Source organism: Marmota marmota, unplaced genomic scaffold (assembly GCF_001458135.2).
Source record: "Marmota marmota marmota unplaced genomic scaffold, marMar, whole genome shotgun sequence".
NCBI classification, from domain to species: Eukaryota; Metazoa; Chordata; class Mammalia; order Rodentia; family Sciuridae; genus Marmota; species Marmota marmota.
This window is the reverse complement of record NW_026000037.1, coordinates 53,538,585-53,548,281: the sequence shown is the minus strand read 5'-3', so window position 1 is coordinate 53,548,281 and position 9,697 is coordinate 53,538,585. Positions and strand designations below refer to the sequence as shown.

At 37.1% G+C, this 9,697-nt stretch overlaps 1 protein-coding gene across 2 annotated transcripts in view; it reads left to right on the top strand.

Moving 5' to 3' along the window:
• The first annotated feature begins 3,557 nt into the window (after positions 1-3,557).
• Positions 3,558-9,697, top strand: part of Scn7a (sodium voltage-gated channel alpha subunit 7) — an 83,234-nt gene continuing 77,094 nt past the window's right edge. The window contains exon 1 of one of the 2 annotated variants that reach the window (XM_015479269.2): positions 3,558-3,885. The gene's annotated coding sequence lies outside the window, so the exon portion shown is untranslated. Of the gene's footprint in view, positions 3,886-4,402; positions 4,858-9,697 lie in introns of those variants that run through there. The other variant, XM_048812409.1, reaches the window with a different exon arrangement.

Below are 9,697 nucleotides of genomic sequence, written 5' to 3'. Positions count from 1 at the left end.
GGTAAAAACTGGGGGGGGGGGGAAGGATCATAGATATTTTCCAGTGATGCTAGCATGACACCTGGAATATCAGTGGGTATTTGCAAAGAAAATAGGAAGTCTTAAGAATGAGAAAATCCTGAACTAGGTTATGTAGCTTAGCGAAGAGCACTTGCCTAACATGTGCAAGGCCCTGGATGTGATCCTTAGCACCATAAAAATGTATTTTAAAAAATTATCATGAAATTCAAATGCTCAGGACAACCAGTTTCTAAAATATGTTTATATTTTATTCATCTTTCAAAAGACATAGCCCTATATTTTGACAACAATCAAAAACCAGTTTCTATTTTTTTTATTATTCCACAATGCAGACTAAGAAATCATCCCCTATACTTCTCACACCAACAGCTTTGAGGTCTGAATAAACAACCCCGTTTAAGGAGGCACAAAGGAGAATAAGGCTCCTGGGGAGATGGCTGATTGAGGATAGCTTGATAGAGCAGCTTTCTCTTGATAAGGACGAGCATGTGGCTCTAGAGCATCCACCTTCTAAATACAAAATAGAAAACCTAGCTTCCTAATTTTTGTATTTTGTTTTTTTTAATTGACAAATAATGACTGGGCCTATTTTTGGGGTGCATTGTGATATGCACACATTGTAAAAAGACTTAACCCAACTAATTAGTATATCCATCAACTCACCAACTTGTTTTTTTGTGGTAAGAGCATTAAAAATTTTGTTGCAGCAATTTTGCAATCTGCAATACATTTTTAATAACTGGGTCACCAGGGAGTGCAATAGGTGAGTAAACCTTCTTCTTCCAATCTAACTGAAATGTTTTACTCTTTCATCCACATCTTCCTTTTCCATCCCCTCCCTGGCTTTAACCTCTGGTAACCACCTTTCAACTTTGTTTCTGTGAGATTGATTTTTTTTTTTTTTTGCCTTCCACAGTTAAAATTGACCATGTAGTATTCATCTATCTGTACCTAGCTAATTTCATTTAGCATATTTTCTCCAGTTCCATCCACACTATTGTGAATGACAAAATTTCTTTGTTAAGACTGCATAGTATTCCACTGGTTATGTGTACCACATTTTCTCTATCCATTAATCTGTTAATGAAAACTTAGGTTGTTCTAATTTCTTAACTATTGTGAATAATGCCAAAATGAACACAAGAGTGTAGATATCCCTTTGACATACCAATTTCAGTTGCTTTGGCTATGTACCAAATTGAGAATGTTAGATCACATGTTAATACTATTTTTAGGGTTTTGGGTTTTTTTTTTTTTTGAGAAATTTCCATACTCTTTTCAAAACATACTCATTCCCATCAACAGTGTGCCCTTTTCTCCTCATCCATGCCAACACTTTTTATCATTTATCATTTTGATATCACAATGGGATATTATTGCCTTTTACCTGTTAGAATGGCTATGAGGGGAAAAAAAAAAAAAACAGAGCTGCTTTTTGACCTCGAGTGCTTATTCTGAGACCCCTGGCATTCCTCACATGCAAGTTTGGACTTCCTTATTTTCACCATTTCTTTTTCAGGTAAGTCTGTGCTTTGTATGAAGTTTCTGGAGCATGTTAGAAATTGTCATACCTATATAATATAGCAGCATCAACGTATGTTTGTGCAGCATATTAAGCAGCATGAAATCAGAACAGCAAACAATTCTCATGTCTTTCATGTTACATGTGCCGTGTGGCAAATCACCACTTTTTTCCAGGAAAAAAAATGTGGTGGATTAAGTGATGCTTGGATCGTTCCTTTAGAAAATTAACTAGGTACCTACTCAATTACAACCTCTATTTAAAGTACTTTGATACAGTAGGAAATAAACACCTCCCAGCTTTCATGCAGCATGCATTCTAGTATAACATGGAAGAAAATAAACAGATAAGCAATTGATATTTAGCATATCAGATAAATGCTATGGAGAAAGGCAAAGCAATTTTTCTATGATGAAGTACAGTCTGGGTGTGGGAATTAAGAGTGGAGGTGGTGTGAAGAAAAGGACAATCTATTGCGGACAAAATCAGAAATTCAACTGTTAGATGTTCATCCCAAGCACTACTGCATCTAAATGAATGAATCATAAGGTTCTTAAGAATGACAGAAAGAATTCAAGTGGAGGGCAAGACTGTGAACCATAAAATCCATAAATAAGAATGTCCATAAAGACAGATGATTGTTATCAAAAGAAAAAGATGATAAAACTGGAGCACATATTTCAAAGGGGGAGGCTCCGAAGCTCACTATTAAGAGCTTCATCATTGTAAAACTACTTCAGGTGCAGTAATATTATCTGACAGTGTTGACAAAATATTCATTCCAGAACAACAAAAAGTTTGTGCAGCTTAGAACATACATTCAATACCATTGGATTTCCTTTATTTGCCTCATTTTCATAATACTGGTTTACAAATCTTGCAATCGGTTGCCTGTTCACTGCCCATTGTAAAAAGCAATACTTTTTATTTATTTCAAATATTTTAAGTTTTGAGATAGCCAACTATTGTTAAGTTTATGCTATGTTTGAATACACTAAAAGATGCATAGAATTTTACTGGGTAAATGAAAGTCAGGTTGCTTTAAGAGAAAGTTTCATGCACTGGAAATGTACATTTTTACTTCAGTAAAGTAAAGATATGCTGGCAATGCATACATTATCTATGTAAAAGAAATCAGTGATTGTTTGACACTACAAAATAATTATTGCCACACCTAAGACATGATCATGGTATGGGGTTAAATTGGGATTAAATGCGTTTATCATTCAGAGATCTACACTGATATATTTTTGTAGAAAATGATGTGATATCTGGACAAGATAGGGTTATAAAATGATTGTTCTATGGTGTGGCAAAATTTTCCAAACTCCCTTTGAGAAATAAAGCCCAACACACACTTCTTCCCTTTACCTCCAAACTTCACTGTACCAACTCAGTGTTCTCCACTATGAGTTATTTTTCATCTGTACCTCCTGTTCCAAATCACAGATGTGGAAAGACATATACAGCAAGAAAATTATAGTAGTTTTCAGCAACTCTTTCCCAAACAGCTACACTACACATACACACAACAGCAACATCATAGACTCCAGATATGCAGATTGGGAAGCTGAGAGATCATTACCCTTGCAGGCTCTATCTGGACAGCTAGGCAAGGCGAGAGGAAAGCAACTAGAAGAAATGAACCTGAGTTTCTCTCTTCCTCTCCTACTCCTCTCCCTCCCCCTTTCCCCACCAAACACAAAATTGAGCAATGTCCTGCTCTTCCTCTCCTCTCTCTGACTTTTCTCCAGCCACTCCATTCCATCATGCCCTGCAAGTTGTCGCCCCCCTCCCTCTCTTATCCCCAGTCCTCTCTCCTCTGCTACCTCCCTTCCCAGCAGCTGGCGAAAACGCCACAGCTGCTGCTGCTATTGCCTCTGCAGCCAATCTCTGTCAATATCACCCCGCCCACGCCCGATCTGGATTCTGAAGTCGCGCACTGGCCTGGGGATGAGGGCGGGGGAGAGAGTGGCGTGGCGGAGAGAGGGGAGGAAGAGTGGGAAGGAGACAAAAACAGCTTCCAAGCAGCTGCAGGCAGGCGCGGCTCCACTGGGCATCTGGGCAGGAGGGGTCTCTGGATCAGTGGCTGGGGAGCCGCCCAGGTTGATTTGGTTTCTAGCTAGCAATTCAATGGGGCCGGTTTACTGCTGAGCCATCCTGGCCCGAGGGGCAGCAGCTAGTGAGGACAGACGCCAGGCTAGCAACACCTCCTAAGCAACCAGAGCTGAGGAAACCAGAGATTGGTGAAGACACAAACCCAAGAGAAGGAAAGGCCTCCAGGGAACCTTGCTTCACAGGGTTCCCACGGGTGCTGGTGGAGACCTGTCACTGGGTTGCAAGTAAGTGATTTTTCTTGCTATGGTGTCCAGTCTGAAGATGGTGATAGCTGTATCTGCTGCCAGATTTTCCCACCCACCCGGCTGCCCACTCCATACAATGCGTGGGGTCTCCAACAGAACTGAGATCAAGATTTTGGCCATGAATTAAGAGAACCAGGGACTCCAAGAGCACTAGTGGTCTGTGGGTGTTTGCTCTGCACTGTATGTGTGGTTAGTTATCTCTTCCCAACAGGTAAGCTTCTGAAACCAAGGCACTGTTAGTGTACAATTTCTAGACACCTTCTATGGCAATGGCTTTTATATTACATGACACCATGATAGTAGAAATGGAATGAGATACTTCTAAGGAATCCAGTCTCCTTATTCTATGTATCTTAGTAAGTTCAAGATTGGTATTTTCCACAGAAAAAACCAAAAAAACAAAAACATCAGTATAAAAGTAGAGGTATAAATGTGATTGAAAATGCTTGAACAACTGGGCATTTTGGTTTTGTTGTGTTCAACAGCATGTTTTTGGTTTGTGTTGTGTTTGTTTCTTCGCTTTTGCACTGCTTACATCAGGAAGATGCATGCCTTCTGGAGGTTTTGCTTTTTGTGGGAAGAGAGTTGATGTACACTGTAACCAGAAGTGACTCTGGTTATGGGTTACCTCCAGCACTTGGGACACTGGACAAAGCAGAATAGATGCTGAATCCATGTGGAATTATCCACTGATGGACCACTTTCATTCCTGGAAATATTGGACTGAAGTTTGGATACTGGCCAGGAAAATATTTTGAAATAGGAGGAAATTTGGGTGTTCCTTTTTGTGGAACACAAAAGGATTTCCTCTCACCCAAGAAATCATTCAAGAGAACGGTTTGTGGTAAACTTAGAAGGAAACTGGGCCCTCTAATAAATAGAGCTACAGGCCCTGTACCTGCTAAGACTAGCCCTGATTAAAATACAATAATCCAGCTGCTGCCTTTACAGGTAAGAAAGATATTACCTACAAGGAGTAATTTGATGAAGTTGTCTAATTAACAATAGAACTGTAAATTCAATGAGAAAATCTTTGGGATTTAGAATTATAAAACTTGATCTCCATATTTGTACAAAAGAAGCAAATTACTGAACTTGATTAAGGTTTATTTTCCTGATTTATAAATGACACATCAAAAAGTTCTGCTAAGAACTAATTGACAGCAATTACATGAAGAGTTTTATGAAAGTAAAATTTTGTATAACTGTCTTATATAGGGAACTATTTTATGTTTTTTATCAACTTCATTCCAGTTCTCAAAGTCTAGTACAATATGAAAAGAAAAAGTTTTTCAATTGCCCTCTCTTGAATGACTAGAGGAAGTGAAACTCATAACTATCACTTGCCACTTGTACAGTTATAAGCATGTTCCAAACTGTAAGCCTTTTTTTCTTGCAAAAGAGTGTGCTTTGGTTAGGCTCTTATCCTTATATACCTTTAAATATTCTATAAATATGCTTTACTCTCATTCTCTTTTTAATTTAAAATTATATTTTAAGTATGTGATGTTGCTTCCTAGGAACGAAATCATCAAGTATATTGGATATTGCTATCTTTATTTGGTCCATAAATTAATAAATCAGTGTTTAGGCATAAATACTCTTGACTGTAGAACTCATTAAAATTTTGCACTCAAGTAAGAGGTATTATGAGCCCCCTTTTCCTCCGTGGATATGTTTAAGTGATAGTAGAAAGATCTGAAATTGGACACAGGCTCTGGTAAAGGGGCTAACTGGTCCCAGAGGAAAAGTTCAGACCCCTAAACCTATTGCTACATATTAGTCTCCATTGCAGACCTGGAAGAATGAAATTGTTAGAAACTGGTCATTCTGTTCCCAAAATGTTTTGTAGTAAAGAATTTGGTAGGATAGTTTATACACATGCTTACGATTTTACCTAAGTAGGATGATTGCAAATCTAAGCATACTAGAAATTAAAACAATGGTATTTTGTTCAATCTCCTATTTAGGGAAGAAGCATCCAGATACACCTCATACATGGCATGTGTATTGCAACCAGGGTACTCAGAGACAGATCTGCAACTCTCTACCTACCACCTGAGACTCTTGAAAGCTTATGATGCAAGGATTAGTGTAATATAGACTTTCTTAATTTCTGCGAATCTGATTCTATTTTTTTGAAATAGAATAATTTTTGAAATAGAATAATTAGAATCTGATTCTAATTATTTCCGATAGCCACTCTCAGTATTGGTCAGTTGAGAAGGACATTTGTAAACCTACCTACTGCCACTGGCTACCGGGAGTGCACTGTTACCTGTCATCATATGTGACTCAATCGTAGAAACAGATCTCATTTTTCCCTGACTTGGTTCTCTACTTTTGTGTTAGCTTGGGCTTTGAGGTCTCATCTCTGCTACATAGAAAGAGTGAACCTTTGAGGGAATGTTTTCATCTGTGCATTTGTGGAGATATTTTTTATTTGGGACACATCTCTTGATTCATTTAAGATCCTGGTTTCCATACATTTGTTTAAAATGCTTTCTTTTATAAACCAGTCTCCATTTTGCTGTACTCCAACCTTATATCCTAGAAAATAGATAACCCTATTGTCTTCAAAGTGTTTCTAACTTAACTGACTCAACCTGAAGCTGGCTGAGAATAGCTAACTCTGTGGACAGCTCAAAGACTTTGGTAGAAAAGCTGAAGGGAGGGTCCCAGAAAGAAAATTGTAAATTGAATGTCTGAGATTAGGATTAGGATAGGATATCAGATTTTAAACTAGAAACTCAGATGATAGGGGTCTAGGGGCCATAGTCCCTGGTTGAATATACTGTGCTCAGTGAAATATTCCATCCCTTCTGCTTTAAATGTTAGGGTGAGCCTTCTAGTCCACCAGTCTCTTACTCTCCAAGTTCTTCCAGAGCCTTCATGGTCTAAGCACCTGATTACAAGCTAGAACTTTGGCTCTCATCCAAATTTACTTTCTCCCCTAGGCCCTTGAGCCCTAGGGAAGGAGATATATATATATATATATAAATATATATATTAGAATATAGTGGATATATTAGAATATATATATATATATATTGTTTATATATATATATATTTTGTTTATATATATATATATATTTTGTATATATATATATATATATTTTNATTAGAATATAGTGGATATATTAGAATATATATATATATATATATTGTTTATATATATATATATTTTGTTTATATATATATATATATTTTGTATATATATATATATATATTTTGTTGAACCTATAATGAAATAAAAACTAACTCATGCTTACCTCAGTACATTTCAAAACTCCTCTCTAATTGCTCTCCTATTTGAAAAGGACATGAACCTATATTATGTTTGCTTCCACATTTGAAAATCTAGAGTAGCTTTTGTGGGTAGGGGAGATGAGAAAAGCAGACTATTTCATAGTTATCAGGAGCAGAGGTATATAGTTCCAACAGGCCTCTAGAGTTCTAGTAAATGTGCCAATTCTGGAATTTAAAGGAACAAACAAACAAAAAAGAATTTCATAGATCCAGTGGCATCTAAAACTGTAGACCAAAAGGTCTTCGGGTTCTAGTGAGTAAACAAGTTGCATTCATAACAGGATCTCCTTTGTATTACTCTAGCAAAGACAAGAGTACATTCCTCCCTTTTGAGCTCTTAAATGGCCTCTGGCCAGATTCTTCTGGTCAAGGGTCTGACTGAGTAGGGCCATAGGAATGGTTCCGAAAAGGTTCTGGCTTGTTCCCAACATGCTTGATTTGGTAGACTGGACAAGCACAAAATGGACATTTTCCTCACATCTGTAGAAGCAGATGATCCTTCTACGGAACCATGCTGCTTTCATAGGGAAGTTTAAATGAACATGTTTTAAACCAGAGCAGCTTTCCTTCTTGTTCCTGGAACTCTTCCCTGCCTCCTTTGTCTGCCTAGTCATCAGAGGTCACCCTGGGGAGACTCATCCTCCACAGAGACTTTACCTATGCTATGTCTCCAAACCCTCAAACTTCCACTGAGCTTTCCCTGGACTGTATTTCGTAATTGAATTTGAGATCAGGTACGGTTCTCAGGAGTTTGCCTTATGTCTAGTCTTCTAGTGAACGTTGAGAAAAGAATGCCCATTGGAATTGGAATGTGTGTGACTGCAGTCCTCCTCCCTGGAAAAGAGACATCAGCAAAGACCTCAGCTCCTGGTTATTTTAATAAAGCTTCATTAGAATCTAAATTTATGAAGCTTTGGGGCAGGGGGATTCAGTCTTCCAAAGACAATTTTTGTATTTGGGAAAAGATGGGACTTGCACCTTTGAATTTTTACTGGTACTCATTTGTTTATTGAACTATTTCCCTTGTTGTTGTTGTTTTTTAAATCCAGAGGAAATTCTGGATTGATATTGTTAAAAACAAAATGGCAATGCACATGACAGACTTTTGTTCTTTTTTAAGACTGGGTAGTATGCCATTGTATACGTATATTACATTTTCTTTATGCATTCGTCCTTGATGGACATTTGTGTTCCTTCCATATGTTGGCTATTATAAATAATGCTATAATAAACATGGTAGTACAGATATATCCTAAACATATGGATATCCATTCTTTTTAACATATACTATTTTTGACAACATAAATGAACAACATAGATGACTTTATGCTAAATGAAATTTGTCAGGCATAGAAAAAAAATGTAGCTACTCCTTGGTATTTAGGCAGTGGGTTCTTGGATCCCCTGTGGATGCCAAAATCTGCAGATTCTCAAGTCTTATATAAAATGATGTACTATTTGCATATGATTTATGTATATCCTCCCATATATTTTAAATCATCTCTAAAATTACTTATAATACTTAATCAATGTAAATGTGTGTAAATAGCTGTCATGTTGTATTGTTTAGGAAATAATGATAAGAAATTGTCTGTTCATGCTCAATACAGATGCAGGTTTTCTCCAAAAAAAAATGTTTTTAAAGACTGTGAAATAGTTTCTTTATTTAATCAATGCAAAGCAAGGACATTGGTAAACAGCTGTTCTGCTGTCAGGATGGCACACAGTTCAAAGTAAAAGTCTACAAAGTAAAAATCTACAAAGCTGATGTTGTTTTCTAGGGCACTGAGACCTCAGTTGCTGGGATCTGGGGTATGATCCTCATCCAGCATATTTCACTTAACTCTGTCAATATTTGCTAAGTCTTATTAGCATTTATGTCTATGATCTAAATGGTTTTGATCCATTGTTAGTTGAATCTACAGTTGCAAACCCAATGGCAACAGAGGGCCTACTGTGATACATGATCTCATTTATAAGTATAATCTAAAATAGTTAAACTCATAGTTAGGAATAGAATGGTGGTGCCCAGAAGATGGGGTGGGGAAATGGATGGGGAAAGAGGAAATGATGTAATCAAAATGTACAGTTTCAGTTAGGCAGGAGGAATATTTTACTGATTTGGACAGCATGAGAACTACAGTTAACAATAATGTACTGTATGTTTCAGAATTGCTAAAACAATATGTTTTAAGTATTTTCTTTTTTTTTTTAAAGAGAGAGAGAGAGAGAGAGAGAGAGAGAGAGAGAGAATTTTTATTTATTTCTTTTTTAGTTTTTGGCAGACACAACATCTTTGTTTGTATGTGGTGCTGAGGATCGAACCCGGGCCGCACGCATGCCAGGCGAGCGCGCTACCGCTTGAGCCACATCCCCAGCCCCTGTTTTAAGTATTTTCACACAAAGAAATAATATATTAATCAGTTTGATTCAGTTATTTTACAAAGTATGCATATATCAAATGTAACACTGTACCTCATAA